Source organism: Dermacentor variabilis, chromosome 3 (genome assembly GCF_050947875.1).
Source record: "Dermacentor variabilis isolate Ectoservices chromosome 3, ASM5094787v1, whole genome shotgun sequence".
Lineage (NCBI taxonomy): Eukaryota > Metazoa > Arthropoda > Arachnida > Ixodida > Ixodidae > Dermacentor > Dermacentor variabilis.
Window position 1 is genome coordinate 135,260,308 of NC_134570.1, and position 16,045 is coordinate 135,276,352.

The 16,045-nt window shown below is 45.8% G+C and overlaps 1 protein-coding gene across 1 annotated transcript in view; it reads right to left on the reverse strand.

The window, feature by feature from the left end:
* The window catches only part of LOC142574206 (uncharacterized), a 120,747-nt gene extending 105,235 nt beyond the window's left edge, over positions 1-15,512 (reverse strand). Inside the window, exon 1 of the mRNA XM_075683353.1 lies at positions 15,276-15,512. The gene's annotated coding sequence lies outside the window, so the exon portion shown is untranslated. The remainder of the gene's footprint in view (positions 1-15,275) is intronic.
* Between the last annotated feature and the right edge of the window lie 533 nt (positions 15,513-16,045).

Consider the following 16,045-nt stretch of genomic DNA (forward strand, 5'->3'; position numbering starts at 1 on the left):
CTATTACAAGAGTTTCAGGGTCTGTTCTCTGAGAGGCCTGGTAGGACTTCTGTACTTACTCATGATATAGAACTTACCTCCACAGAGCCAGTACGATCCAAGGCGTATCGGGTGTCACCCCGCCAGAGCGATATTATGGAGGCTGAGGTAAAGAAAATGCTACAGCTCGGTGTTATTGAGGCAGGTGAGAGTGATTATACCTCCCCTTTGATTTTAGTTGAGGTACCGGGCAAGGAACCTCGTCCTTGCGTCGACTACCGCAGGCTTAATTCCATCACTAAGGATCAAATTTATCCGATCCCTAACATCGAGGAGCGCCTTGAGAAAGTTAGTAGCGCTCAGTTTATTTCCACCCTAGATCTTGTCAGGGGTTATTGGCAGGTTCCACTTACAGAAGAGGCTAGTAGGTATGCGGCGTTCATTTCACCAATGGGAACATTCCGTCCTAAAGTGTTGAGTTTTGGTTTGAAGAACGCGCCATACTGTTTTTCAAGTCTCATGGATAAAGTGTTGCGGGGACAGCAAGAATTCGCTTTACCGTATCTAGACGACGTAGCGATATTCTCCGCATCCTGGTCTGAGCATATGACACACTTGCGGGCAGTGCTAACCCGCCTGCGCGAAGCAGGCTTGACAGTAAAGGCTCCTAAGTGCCAGTTAGCACAGGCCGAGGTTGTCTACCTCGGTCACGTGATTGGTCAGGGTCGTCGCCGCCCCTCTGAAATAAAAGTGGCCGCTGTGCGAGACTTTCCGCAACCGCGCACCAAGACCGATGTTCGGTCGTTCTTGGGTGTCGCCGGCTACTATCAGAGGTACATCCCTAGGTACTCTGATATCGCGGCTCCCCTGACGGATGCTCTAAGAAAGACAGAGCCTCAAACAGTCGTCTGGGACGAGACAAAGGAAAGAGCTTTTAGCGCCCTAAAGAGTGCCCTAACAAGCCAGCCTGTGCTACGATCGCCAGACTATACAAAAGGGTTCATTGTTCAGTGCGATGCTAGTGAGCGAGGCATGGGCGTTGTACTGTGCCAACGGGAAAATGGAGAAGTAGAACACCCCGTCCTGTATGCTAGTCGTAAGCTGACCAGTCGTGAGCAGGCGTATAGCGCCACCGAGAAAGAGTGTGCATGTCTCGTGTGGGCCGTTCAGAAATTGTCATGCTATCTAGCCGGCTCGAGGTTTATCATTGAGACGGATCACTGCCCTCTCCAATGGCTGCAGACCATCTCTCCCAAAAATGGCCGCCTCCTGCGCTGGAGCCTCGCTTTACAACAATATTCCTTTGAGGTGCGTTACAAAAAGGGGAGTCTCAAGGGTAACGCCGATGGCTTAAGTCGAAGCCCCTAACGTAGGAATCAGCCTCAAAATTGTTTGTTACTGATGTTTTTCTTCCTGAGGCAGGATTTTTTTTTAACATATTGCTTTTGTTTAGTGTTTCAAAGTGATGATATGCTTTCTAGTGCAATTTTTCAATTTGTGGACGCGTTCTGAGTGATGCTAGACTACTGTAAGGAACTAGGCAGTGGTATAAAAAGGGGAAAGAGCCTGGCAGGGCTTAGTGAGGGTTGTGCCGTGCTTGCTGACTGAGCGGTTGAGTTTTCAGCGTAGTTCTAACGCTTGCCGGGAACGAGAACAAAAATGTGAACTCTCCCGAAGTCACTTTGCAGTGTCCCGTGCGAACCTGAACGAGAGAACGAGGCCTTCTCTGTGCGCTGCGCTCAAGAAACGTCAAGGGACGCCCGACTTCGGTTATGAGCATCATCGAGCGACATCCCTCCGGACAGCGGATGCAGTCCCCTGTCCATCGGGATCTCCTTCCCCCGGCGGGGCGGTCTGTTGCGTTTCGCCTGCGACACGTGGTTTTGCCGGCGCGTCTGCGGCGGGGCGGCAGACATTTTGGCCCGATCGTCGTCGCCGCAACACTCATCGCCAGGTGTTTCCAGGCGCATCTGCGGCGATGCGACCGCCTAGGGATCCTCCTCGCATTCCAGTCATTGTGCCCGAAACAGGCGATGCCAAAGCAGGGATCTCATTCCAGTTATTGGGCCCGAAACAGGCGATGCCAAAGCAGGGATCTCGTTCCAGTCATTGTGCCCGAAACAGGCGATGCCAAAGCAGGGATCTCGTTCCAGTCATTGTGTCCGACCGGCAGCGCCACGACAGGGTGCTACGAGATCGTGCGCAGCGCCACGACCAGGTGCTACGAGATCGTGCGCAGCGCCACGACCAGGTGCTACGAGATCGTGCGCAGCGCCACGACCGGGTGCTACGAGATCGTGCGCAGCGCTACGACAGTGTGCGTCACCATTAGCCCATTGTACATTCACGTGCTCGTCTTTTGAGGGGTTCCTTCTTGCCCTCAACTGCGAGAGTATAAAAACAGCTGCCCCCGGACGCCAAGAGAAGGGCTCCGATTTCTTCTGTTGAGTGAAGTGCTCTCCCGTCTCTCTACTTCGGTCAAACCTGACCGCCAACTCTTTGCGATGTTAAAATAAACAAGTTGTTTCGTTGTTACCAGTCGACTCATGCTTTGCCGGGACCTTCGGATGCTTCCAGTTGTACCCCAGGCCGCCAGGCCAACGCTACCCTTGGGGCTTGCGACCCAGGTACAATCACGGGCGTCAGCGCCGAGTTCCCAACAGATCGTACCAGCAGTCAGATCCAAACACCGGCCTATGTATGTGTCTGGTGGTTTCCCCCTCCACCCCGGCCGTGTTTCACCACTCTTCCGTCACGCCGCGAAAGTCCTTGAGGTATGCGCTCCTGCAGTGGCTCAAGAGAAGTCTCTTCTCCCGGTTCACATGTCCCCGCGCAAGATTCCCGCTTTTAATGTCTCTCGGCTTACATCTCTCTCAGCCGCACGTACGCGAATCGACTGCATGCCTTGTGTGGCTCGCTGCATTCCTAATGCCTTGTACGCATCTAATTCACGTTTTTTAAATGTTTTTGCACGTTCGCGGCGGACGTGTTCAAGGAACTGAGTAGCACAGAAATGGTTGCCACCCGACAGGAGTGCTCTCCTTACAAGTAAAGGGTGGTCCTTAGCTGTGAGCACCCATACATTTTACACATTTGTTTACTGGCGGACAGAAATTCGCCTTCCAGAGCCACCCCCAGTGACGCACTCATTTTTCTCTGACTATCTTTGTAACTCTTTTTTTCTTCTCAGACATCGCGCTGTGAACGCTTGTCCGGATACGCGTCGGATTTCGTACAACGGCTGACGCCACGCGTGACTCGCTGCTGACGTCGCAACACAGGCAACGCACTTTGAAAGTCAATTAACCTAGGAGTCCACGTGTGGCTATGGCTCATGTAAAGACGGATGGGAAGAGCGGTAGGATAACTAGCTGTGGGTCCGGTTTGATTGCCTGATCACAGGCGGATCTCCTTTGCATCACACTCTCGAAATTAGTGTTTATATTGCTTCCGCCTGCTAACTTGAAGAAGCCGCTCTCTTCAGTGCTTGTTTATCGACATCTCGTTGCACGAATTACGGCTCTCGTGCTGCATTAGCCTTTCTTTTGCTTAGTATTCGAATGTATGCATCATGCTTGGCACAGGTATGCACTCGCGTTGCCGCCCGTGGAAATTCCATATTTTATGGTGGTGGCGAGAGACGGGCATTGAGGGCCACATTCAGTGTTTGCTGCCAAGAGCAGCAATTCGGTTCCTAAATCATTCACTGCGCCATGTTCCCTTTCCTTTTTTTTTCATCTTGCCTTGCTCACATGATCCGTGCTCTGGCGGATAATATGGACACAGAGAAGCTAGGACTCACTAGAACGCGTCTTTTCCCTCTGATTTTCAACACGTCCCTCGGTGTCGGTATGACTCCTTCTTGTAGGCGCACGTCGGAGCCTTTGCCACAATTGGCAACCGCCCCGTAGTAATGCACTCTACTATTATTATTCGTAAGCGGGCTTCTCTTAATAATTTCCGTTAAGCATTTCGCTGGTGCCTGTGTAATTTATATTACAAAGTATAAATGCGCTTCCTGCGTCGCATTATTTCGGATGTTAAGCTGAAGTGGTGAGCCTCTTTCTTGCTGTAAGTTTCAGGAAATGGCGCATCTTAACGTTGATCATCCATTGCGCAAAGACACTCCTTCAATAATATCGAACGACATAGTTGAATAACCAACATTTGCGCATTCCATTCTTGTTTACAACAAACAAGCACTCATAATAAAGATGAAAAAAAATATAAAATGAGGCACGTTGTGTACACTTACTGGCATCATACTATTCCCCGTTATTTAGTTTGAACAGAAATGCCTACGTATTCTTGTGATTGCAGAGCTTGTTCATACATGCGCGTTTCAACGTGGCCACATCACACAGTTTCAAAATCAAGAATTACTCCTAGAAATAAAAATGCGACGAAAAGTAACCACATTTAACTATATGCCTTCCCTGGTATATTATGCACCGTAATTGACCTTGTGTACCTTTACTACTAGCAGACTGGGTTAACTTTGGATAATAATGCCGACTAAATAGGCTCTGCAGTCTACTAAACGTTTATGCAAAACGCGAGAAAACATACTTGGGCAAACGCAAGAAATGGGAATGCGCTATTGTTATGAACACTGCCTAGAAAACAGTGCAGATTCTGTTCATTTCTAAACGTTCCACTACGTGTATTGCTCAGACTACTCATGCACGGAAAAAAGAGGGTCACAATTGCACTCTGAGATAAAGGGTAGCATTATTTACTGAAGAAATGCTGATAATTGCTCATCACAAATTTTACACCGATTCTATAGTGACGGTGCTGGTACTTGAATTAACCACTCGAAGTAGGTGTGGTGCCTACGGCCAGCACGGGTAGTTAGTTTACGAGCTATATATAGTATTGACGAAGGTAGGTAGCATCTGCTAGCAGATTTTGTTAGCGGGGCCTTTTTTTTTTTTTGCTAACAAGCGGTCCTTGCGTTGCCAAGATATAATTAGGTAGCTCCGCTTCTAGTAGTGTATTGTAAACACACAGACGAAAAAAAAAAGAGAACCGCACAGGCGCACAGTTCAGTGGTGTTTGAAACAGGATCAAATAATTAATTTTAAGACAAGAACAATAGGTTGAATATCATAAACTGCACTTTACTGAAACGAACAAGCGACCGAATTGAAGGACGCATAGCGCGATACAAAAAAGTCGCAACATGTTTCCAGGAACGACCTTATGAGTATACCAGGTCTGTTAGAACAGTATCCGACCTTTGGCCGAAGACAAAAAAACTGGCATAACTGGAGCGTTGGAAATCTAATAACCCTCAAAGTAGTCTTCTTGGGACTCCACACACTTCGCCCAGCAGTGCTGCCATTGTTGGAAGCATTCCGAGAAGGCCTCTTCCGAGAATGGAATTTATCTCAGCTCTCGTTGCAGCCATAATGTCCTCTCTTTTCAGAAATAGCGCACCTTTCAATGGCCTCTTTATATTGGGAAACACCCAGAAGTCGCGGGGGCCCTATCAGGTGAGTAAGGAGCCTGTTGAACATAGGAGTCTGGTTTTTCGCCAAAAAACTATGAATCAAGTGCGAGGAATGTGCAGGAGCATTGTCGTGATGGATGCGCCAATTGCCTGTTGACCACAACTCCGGTCTATTGGGCCGCACAGGATCACGTACGTGACGGAGGACATCCCTGTAGTACTCTTTGGTGATTGCTTGGCTCTGTGGCGCGTACTCGTGGTGTACCGTACGGCAGGAGTCAAATAAAGCAGTCAGCATCACTTTGACGTTGCTGCACACTTGGCGGGCCTTCTTTGGTCTTGGTGACGTGGAGTGCTTCGACTGTGACGACTGGGATTTGATTTTCGGGTCGTACCCGTACACCCAAGGCTCGTCACCAGTGAATATGATGTACATGAAGTCGGGGTCACTGTTTGTACAATCCAGCATGTCCTGTGAGACTTCAACACGAAGTTGCTTTTGCTACATCCTGACCAGCTTCGGCACGAATTACGCCGCAACTCTCTTCATGGCCAAATCTTCAGTCATAATGGAATGTGCAGTAAAAGTGCTGATTCCCACCTCTTCCGCAATTTCTCGGATAGTCGCACGACGGTCCCGCATCACCTCTTCGTTGACTTCGGCAATGACCTGGTCATTTCGGCATGTTGATGACCGACCGGAGCGTAGCTCGCTCTCCAACAATCTGCCGCCGTCTTTAAACCGGTTGTACCACTCCTTAATCTGGGTGCTGCTCATAGCATCATCACCGAAAGGCGTTTGAATGTTCCTAGTGCTTTCCATTAGGCTGTCCCGCAGTTTCTGGCAAAATTTGATGCTGTAGCGCTGCTCCAGTTTCTCCACCATTTTTCTTGCACTAGAAAACAGACGAGAGCACTGCGCACTACCTTACTAAAACGCTGCGTTCCAGAGACTGACGCTATCGGCAGGCGGCAAAAATTCGCGCATGCGCATGAAAGTTCAAAGTCGGCTGATGCAAGCGCACTTGTTTCATATCCATCAGGTGTTTGCGAAAAAATAAGGTCGGATACTTTCCTAACAGACCTCGTATATTGCCATATTATTTAGGACCACAGGTAGCGCAGCATGTATTTCGATATTTAAGCGAAGCTATGAATCGATATTTGTAATTTTTATCGCCTGCACATAGGTGTGCGACTACGCAGCCCATAACTATTATTCCAACATAATGACAGAGGCTACAGTTTATCTAAACATCATATTAAGACCATTTCTTCACAACGTAATATACAAGAGGTGACGGTGGTATTGTCTTTCATAACTTCTTGGTGAAATATCATAATCCTTTAGTAAAGGTAGCATTTATTATTAGTTTGATATATCGAAGACAGTAATCGCTGGTAATATGGTAGTAATGAGTGGCAAACTTATGTACTAGGCCCCTTACTACCTTTGACAATCTTTTTTTTTCTAAGATTGTAAGCACAAGATGTCTATGATGTGGTTTTCAATTTGTGTGTGTGATGCGTTTTAGACATGATTCTGCTTTCTTGATGCGTGACTTGCTGAAACTTTGCAGTGCAGCTCCTCATTTCTGAAGAATATCCATGCAGCCTAGAGACAACAGTTAATTATTTTGTAGCGCCATGCATTAATTTACGCGGCAGCGTCACCTATAGGCACACATTTAAATAAAACGGGCAGTACCGCAACTGAATGCATATACAATGGCAGTGAACGGAATGGTAATGCTGAAATAATGGACTTCCACATAATACGCGATCGATGGATGGAATAACTTTACTGTAAGTTCCTGGGAGCTATGGGGCGCTTGGCCCCATAGAGCGCACTACTCCCACGTTGGGACCGGGAGGTTTAACTCCCCGGCCGCATCGTCGGCTCGGTGGACGGCGCAGAGCTGCTAGCCCCGTGGTTTTTCAATAAAATTAGGCACCACGTGACATTCGACGGAAACGAAGATGACACATGGCGTTCGGTTGCTTCGTCCTGCCACTGACACGTAAGTCATTCAAGCAGCCTCGTGTCAACAGACATGCATGGGGCGAAAATGAAAATAAAAAAGCAAGCGATAGCAGCGCCGTTGTTCTGGCTGGGCTGAACAAAGCTTACTTAAAAAAAATTAACGTATCAGGAAATGTTTGCGACTGTGCAGAATGATCGATGAAAGACCGGCAGACTAGTTTCACTGTCGCGACATAAACGACGCCGCCGTGATGCACTGCGCTTCCTGGAGACCTTTTCATTCCCGCGACACGCGCTTTTTACATGAGCCGCCGCCTCGGAAGGCTGTCTGCTCTAATTAACTCGCGTGATGAACGACTTCTTTATTTCCGGCCCCGAATACGCATATGGTCTCCCAGAAGCATTGCAGTATGTCAGCGCACATGATTAGCTCGTAATTAGCATTCCAGCTCAAGTTACTATAGCTTTTCGCTATTCGGTTGGGCAAATATTCCACGTTTTCAATACCAACTGAATCTTGTACGCAAGCTATTCGCCTTCAAAAATGATCTATTCGGCCTTTTTTCGAAAATTGAAAGTAGTGTAACATTCCGCAACAATCGGCCGATAAAGTGTGGTTACTTCTGCTGAACAATGTATAGCAAATTATTAGCAGTCAAACAACGCCAACAAATAAAATTGCAAGGAATGTAGAAACACAATGGATAATAGGTGTGTCGTTGTCGGTCTCGCGGCGGAAGCGTACCCGGTAACATGCCACGTTTCCTTGTAGCCTGCCACTTGGTGCTGTTTGCAATTTAGGGATCTAGTGTTTCTATATTTTACGTTAGAACCTGTGATGTTTTGTTAGCAACGGATAATTTACATGTGTCATTCTACGACTACTGCGCCCAAATTTACAGAACCTTTTTGCTTTAGCGCTGTTCGCAAAAGAAATAGCGCACCAGTCCTGATGCCGAACATATCAATATCGAACTCCGCCGGCCAATTCCTGGGGAAACATTAAAAAAAAGCATTCTGTATTCTGTCCCTGATATTTTCTTCGGCAACCATGTATTTAGCGCTTTCGGGAAGCTAGTCATACAGATGCCATATATTCTTCGAGATCTTGTGTATAACCAGTGTCTAAGGAAGATCAGGCTATCCGCTCGGTTTGCTTTTAGCGAAAATGAGTTATCTTGTGTTTAAAATTCATCCTAATTGTCATTGGTAGTTAGCTCTCTTTTTCGATTCATCAGCACAAGCATGATACCTAATTATGCCAAAACAAATATTTCTGCTGTTAAAGTAGGTGTCCAAGCTTGTGTATTCAATAATTAGTCCTATAATCGATACCATATGGGATCCTCATTATTCGTATTCAATTTGTACTCGAAAAACATTATCTTCGTCCACCTGTGATTTTTACATTATTTCATCCCGTTGTAAGGTATTTTACCATGCAGCCCCGAAGAATTACATTTCCTGTGCTTGGGATATTCAAAGTACTACCCTAATTTTTTCTTCTATGCATGTTGGATGTTGTTGTGGTGCTTATGCGAAGTTTAAGTGCCCTATTTTTTTATACTTTAGTACAACTACTGCATTTTCATCTCCACTTTGGCATGTTTTTGTTGTTACTGTTGTAGTTAGACGAAATATGTTTATGGTCGAAGGGAACATATAGCACAGTATTGAGAGTTTGGTCTTTTGAGCTGAACAACATCAGGATACGAATGTTATTTCCTCGACGAAGTGCAATGTCTTGGTGTTTAGAAATATTCACTAAATAATTTTAATACGGTCACTTTATAACACACGTTATAATGTCGAAACGTAAGCAGAGCCTTAGTCACTCCATGCACACACGGAAATAATTCTAAGACTAGCGTCACTTTAGAAAACAAAAATCTAATTAAGCGGTTTTACGTACCAATACCACAATCTTAATATGAGGCACGCCATAATGGAGAACTCCACATTAATTGTGAACGCCTGGGGTTCTTTAAGGTACTCCCAAGGCACGGAACACGAGGGATTTTCACGTTCCGCGCCCATCGTAATGAGGCCGCCCCTGCCAGGATTGAAACCGCGACCTCGAGCTCTGTGGACGCAACGCCGGAGCCCCGGAGCCGCTGGGCTGCCTCGGCGAGTGAAGAAGGTGGTCGAAATTGCATTACACTTACATCTAAGTTCCTCCCGAACTTCTTAAAACACGCCTTCGGGAAAGTGGTTCAAGCCTTGCGAGTTCTGCAGTGGAAACTTGACTTCGCTTCTGCTTGGTTTCAACTTCGCAACTGTAGCACACGCCCTAAAGTAAATAATTTTCGTGTCATTTAATGCATGTTTTAGTAAGCTGCCGAGCGATTACGAATTCTTAGGCTTGTTTTCCCGCCTTTTCTTCGTAAATGCACCTGAAAAGGTGGTGGAACAACGCTGTCCCAGGGTAAAAAAAAGTTCGAACGCGCTGGGAGACTACGCTGCTCAGCTCCGCCCTCGAAGACCAACTTTGGGCCGCGCGGCGGGCCGAGGAAGCCGCCAGAGCTCGAGGGCTCCTGGCCGACGCCTAGGCGGGGATGTTCGCCAATTATCGAATAATCCGTCGGACCTTTGAATAAAGTTATATTTTTATTCATATACCCCAAAGGCCCTTACGGGCATAACATAGAGGGGGGGTTTAACAACAATATATTACACACAATTTGTGGGGAAAGGCATCATAGAGCACAGTAGCATAGATCACCGAATACAAGGAAATTAAAAATAAAATAAAAAAATAAAAGAAGGAAATGCATACATGATGAAAAAAAAACACCCAGGAAAGAGCGGAGCGTCACGGCGTTCTGTCTTTTACGTGGGCGCGGCCAGCGGCTACAATGGCCTCCCGTTAGGAGGTCCTGGTAGCTCCTCAGGATTAAATAAAGTTCGTTGTCTGTCTGTCTGTGTCTGTCGGTACGAAACATGTAAATGCACTTACAATGCGTCAAATGCACAAAATTTGTTTTTACTCTACATGCGTAAAACTGCACTTCAAGTGACTTAGAAATGAGCCATGATCATGTATATAAGCAATTTCTTTTGGCAGCTTGTTCCACTGATAAATAGCATGAAAGAGCGGTGATTGTCGAAGGAGAATTGTACGGGCAAACATGGGACGCACTTTGAAGGGATGGTCGAGGCGAGGAAAACTCCTTTGTAGGCGTTTGATATGGGATGGTGTAAAGGATGACGGGGTATGATATAATCTGTGGAAGTGGGAAAGCAGTGCTAACAGTCGTCGTTTTTCTAGAGAGGGTAATTGGAGGGACTCTTTGAAGCCGTGATGCTGGAAGTTCTAGAGCAGGTTTTAGTGATGAAACGTGCTGCTTTATTTTGTAAAGATTGATGCTTGTTTATTAGGTATGCCTGATTTGGATTCCATATTTGTTCATTCTTCTTCTTTTTTTGTTCTTCAAACTCAAGAAGAATGGTCATGCAGATGCAACGCACATTTTTAACTCTATATCAAGGAGAGCTTTTGTGAAGCGGTTATTCAAATGTTCTCAATTTGCTCGTTTCATTCCGGTGTATTCGGCGTTAAAGAAACTGGCGCGGGGAAAGGGGGAGGAGCACATGCCCTCGCGCAACTGTCAATCGCAATTTGACACACGCGACGAACATCTCAATGGGCCAGTTGGTGTTGACATGATCGAAGGATACGTGCGATTGTGGTCGAATATATAAAAAACGAAAAAGAAAAAAGTGATTCTGGCCTAATGGTTAGAGCCTCGGGCTGCTGTTCAGGGGGATGGAGGTTGCATCGCACCATCGGGCACACAATCTTTTTTTTTAAGTATGCGCCCTTCAATAAGACCGCATAAACATCCAGCAGGGCCGAGCAGCCACGGTCAGGAAAGTCAGGGAAGGCTTGCAAAAAAAAAAGTGTCGCTGTAAAAACAGCCGGTATGTACGACACGTTGCTAAGCTGAAACATGCCCCAGGCGATGCTGTGGACTGAGGGCATTGAGAAGCAGACTTTCCTTCTTTACAAAAAGTGTTCTCTCTTTGTCTTGTACTTGTCTTCGTCGATTGACTCCCGATAGAATGACCAAATATATTTACTTATTTATTTATTCATTTATTTATTTATAACTCAAATATCCCATTTTAGGCTTTACAAGACGGGTGGGCATATCTAGGTGATATTTGCAATGAATGCCTTGAACGAAGAATGATTGGAGTGGTGCACCAATTCAACAGGTTCATGATTCTAGTCTGTCGCTGTCTGAACGAAGAAAGAGTTCAGATGAGCGGTTGCGCGAGCTGCAGGGGGATAAACAGCCTTTTAATGCCTAGGATGAGAGGAAGTGCGATGTGCAGGCTTGATGTCGGTCTGGTGAAGCAGCGAGTGATAAAACTTGTAAAAGGGAGACTGTCTCGCTGTTCTGCGTTAGTGCCCGAGAGTTTAAAAGTTCAGAGGTGACTTAAGTTTAGTGACGCTAGTGTTGTAAGATTAGTAGTGCGAGTGAATGAACCTTGCTCCACTATTCTGTGTGGATTCCATTGCTGTTGCCAGGTTAGGTTTGTATGCGTATTCTGCTGTCCATGCGTATTCCATCTTGGGTCGAACAAGTCTTAAATATGCAAGTAGTTTTACTGAAGGTGGAACAAGACGTAGATTACGGCGCAGGTAGCATAGTGCACGATTGGCATCATTGCTACTGCTGCAAATGTGTAAGGACAAACAGAGGTTACCGGGCATGTTAATACCTAAGTACGTGTAAGAACTCACAGCACATATTTCAGAACAGGTGATAACGTAATTAGCTGAGATAAATGATTTGCGACGGCGGACAGTAAGTAGTGACGTTTTTTTGACGTTGAGAGACATTAGCCAATTATTACACTAAGTTTCAATGATGTTAAGGTCATACTGGAGGGCACTAGAGTCAGCGTCCTTAGTAAAGGATGACAGATTACTACGCAATCATCAGCAAATAAACGAATTTGCGAACAGCCTCTCGGTAAATCGTTTATGTGTATTAAGAAGAGTCGTGGTCCCAGGACAGTGCCTTGCAGCACGCCGGAGGTAACGCTTGATACTTTAGACGAGCACTGGTCAGCGTAAACAAACTCTTGACGATTATTCAGAAAGTTGCGTATCCAATGGAGAACACAAGGGTTATGATTAAGACGCCATAGTTTTTGGAAGAGCTGTTCATGAGGAACCTTGTCGAAAGCCTTTTAGAAATCTAGGAAGAGGGCATTTATGGGTAGGTTTTGATCACGATGTGAGCTGATGTCATTAACGAAGAGAGATTGTTGAGTCTCGCAGGACATGGCTCTCTGAAAACCATGTTGATTAGAACTGAAAGAAATTAGTGTATGTTAGATATTATACAACATGAGAATAAATTATGTGCTCCATTAGTGTAGAATAAACACTGAGGGAAATAGGACGGTAACTGTGGCACGATGACGATGATGTTTTTGGTACTGGAATTATCTTTCCTAATTTCCATTGTTGCGGCACCTTTGCAGATGATAATGATTGCTGAAAGATGTGACACAAAACTACAATGGAGATGTGCGCAGTGTTCTGAAGCATTTTAGAATTAGTTACACCGATGCAGGCCGAGGATGATAACTTGAGGGTTTCTGTTACTCTGATGATACCGTATTGCCTCAAGTGCTATGTCTCGCGTGGTTGGGTGGTTGAGGTAAGGATAGTCTGAGTGGTCAGCATTAGGTTCAGGAGTAAATGCGGAAGAGAATACAGAGTTTAGTACTTCAGATGCTTTATGGTCAGGAACACCGTTCTTGTCATCATATAGTAATAATGGTTTACAGTTATTTGGCTTAATGTATTTCTAAAATTGCTTGGGATTGTTTTGAAGCATTCTAGGAAGTGTCGTTAAGTAAAACGTTCGTTTAGCTGTTGCGGCCAAAGAATGAAAGGCCTTTTCACTGGCGTAATATTTTCACCAGGTAGGAGCGGTATAGGAATGTGTGGCTTTGCGAAATAATCGTTTATTTTTATTGTTTAGTCCTGTTAAAAATCTGTTCTTGAACCATGGGGATGAAGGACGCTCGGTTAAGGGGATAGTTGGTATGCGAGTCTCAGTGAGTTCGATCATATGATTTTAAAAAGCGTCCAGTTGGCAGTCTACTGTGCGCTTCGTGAAATCTGTAATATACCAGCTGTAAAACTCGCTTAGTGCATTAACACAGATATAATCACCTTTATTGTAAAATACTATTTTCTTTGTTTTTTTGCTCTGAGGTAGCTGCCAGGATAATTCTGCATGCAGTACTGAGTGATCCCTTAGTTCTGCTAGATGTGTTACAGAAGAAACAGTGCCAGGATGGCTGTTACGATAAGGCCGAGTGTGTTAGAGCAGTATTCGTTTTTTCGCGTAGGGGTAGGTACTAGCTGCGTCAAACCAAAGGTGAGGCATGCGTTAAGAAAATTACATTACAGGACGATAGCATACACCGATAGCAATTCGTGGCCACGGCGGCCGCATTTCGATGGGGGCGAAATGCGAAAACACCCGTGTGCTTAGATTTAGGTGCACGTTAAAGAACACCAGGTGGTCAAAATTTCCGGAGTCCTCCACTACGGCGTGCCTCATAATCAGAAAGTGGTTTTGGCACGTAAAACCCCAAATAAAAAAAAAAAAAAAAAAAAAATAGCAATTCGTAGGTACGAAGAACTAACGGCACAATACGCATAAAATTTCTAGAGGTGAAGAGATATTGACAATGCAGCAAGAAAGGCTGTGATGGGCAGCAATCAGATTGCCTCCTCCGCGTTTGCCTATAAAATCCCGCCTGAAAATGTAAAAATCAGGGAGGAATGAATTAAGTTCTGGGCTATCGACGGTGGAATTCAGCCACGTTTCTGTTAGTACAAGAAGCTTACAATCAGAAGAACCAACGAAGCTACAGAATGACTCACGTTTGGGCAGCAAGCTTCTTCTGTTCGTATAAACAAATGATACAGGGGTACTATTTGCTTTTGCGGAAGCGCGTGATGGCAGCTATGAAGTTGATTTAACTACTTGCAGCGTTATCATACTTGTAAGTTCAGTTATCCATGATTAGCTTATCGTACCCAAGTTTAAAAGGTTTCTGTTGCGATTTTACGAATCGATTAGTTGATTACGCGCATGCTGAACGTTAGCTGAGTAGTCTTCTGATATGCTGTGGTTGGACCCTTTTAGTTGTTTAGCCTTTGAAAAATACGTTGTTTGACTTGGAAATGCGCTAACTTTATAGGTCTGTTTCTATTAGTGCTGTATTTGGCAATTCTACGAGCGTGATCGACATCTAAGGGGTCTAATTTTATGTTAAGTTTAGAAGTGCAACGTTCCGCAGTCTTGTTCTCCGATTCTTGCCACGTTTCCCGCCCAATATCTGCTAGGCCACAATACACTAGTTTGTAACGACGAGCCCTATTTACTAAATCATTTAGTCGTGATGATATGTAGGAAATGGCTTTTTTGAATATATCGATAACTTTCCTGATGCAACTAACTTCGGTCTTCATTGCAGTTAAGGATGGAACCTCGTCTTCAATTTTTGTCACTCGCCTCTTAATGCCGTCAAAAATTTTATCGTTCTGCGATAGTCTGGTTCGAATTGGTTTCACTTCGTTCGGACGAAGCGCCTGACCTGAGCTCATTTCCTCCAATACTGCAATTATGTCACAGGATGCCTGCGCAGAACTGAAGCGTGCGTTAGGACCGGGTTTCGATTCTACGTCACCAGAGATTGCATGATTACGTAGAATGACAGACGTGCAGTCGCGAACAATGGTAATGCAGCAGCCTGGGCTTGGCAGCGCAAGCAAAGCGGCATAGGGGGAATGAACGACATGCATAAATAGGTTGTTACCTGTTAAGTGAAAAGGCATCCGGCGTCAGTGAACTGCATTGTCGGAGTGCTGACAAGTCTACTGATGAGAGCAAGTGGGTGACGTGTTTTATGCGTGAAGGCTGATGTCTGTGCCGTGCGTCGGCTGAAGCAGGGTAGCATGATGACACAAATGCGGTTGATTTCTGTTCAAGGGTGGTGCAGCGCCGTTGTCAACGGTGCTTCTGTCCATTTTAAAGCATTTGACGGCAGTCGAGGTAGGCCCGTCTGTTGTACTACCGCGCCGAGGGTGGGGCGAGCCTATACCTCGCGCGGCTGGCGCACAGCAGGCTGCAGACGGGAGGCGGTGCGCAACATTCATCAGAATTGGCATTTCCTGGCGCACTATTGAGGAGGTTCTGCCAAGCAGCTGCATCCCGCAAGCCAAGACGCCGTAGGCAGGGCGTGCCCGCAGACTTTGTGGCGACTCCGGGAGAGCAGCAGGTGCCAACGGGAAAGCATAAGAATGTGAGCACCTGCAAGTCGAAAAGGCGTGGGGCTTCAGTGACAGGCACTCCCGCCGTGCTGCCAAGCCCACTGACTGATTATATATTATTGACTATCCATAACTACGATATTGAATGATCTACACGAGTTCTTCAGTATCTTGTGAAGGTACACACTCTGTTGCTTTAAATTTCGGTTTAAATCCGGTTTGAAATTCCAGGCTTTCAGCTCAGTGGCTATGGGTTGTGCTGCTGAGGGCAAAGACACGAGTCTTATTTCAGCATTTGTGGGTCGCATTCTTCGGG